This window comes from Penaeus monodon, chromosome 30 (assembly GCF_015228065.2).
Source record: "Penaeus monodon isolate SGIC_2016 chromosome 30, NSTDA_Pmon_1, whole genome shotgun sequence".
Taxonomy (NCBI): domain Eukaryota; kingdom Metazoa; phylum Arthropoda; class Malacostraca; order Decapoda; family Penaeidae; genus Penaeus; species Penaeus monodon.
The window spans coordinates 24,664,463-24,664,662 of NC_051415.1; the positions used below are offsets into that span (position 1 = coordinate 24,664,463).

Sequence of the window (200 nt, forward strand, 5' to 3'; positions counted from 1 at the left end):
ACAAATCGCAGGAACAAGAGCCTCTTGATATATACATCGACGTCTGGAGGAAGGGACGAAGCGCGATGAAAAGAAAAATTGAGGAAGAAAAAAAGGGATCGAGAGAGCATGACCCTCAGACCTCAGATTATTACCAACGGTTTTGAAGCTAAAATCCAACGCAAACTAACCATTAGCTGAACAAACAAACCTCTTGAAAC

At 42.0% G+C, this 200-nt stretch overlaps 1 protein-coding gene across 1 annotated transcript in view; it reads left to right on the top strand.

Annotated features, from left to right (window-relative positions):
* The window catches only part of LOC119592390 (basic proline-rich protein-like), a gene marked incomplete at its 5' end in the record, with an annotated part of 15,067 nt that overhangs the window by 13,907 nt on the left and 960 nt on the right, over positions 1-200 (top strand).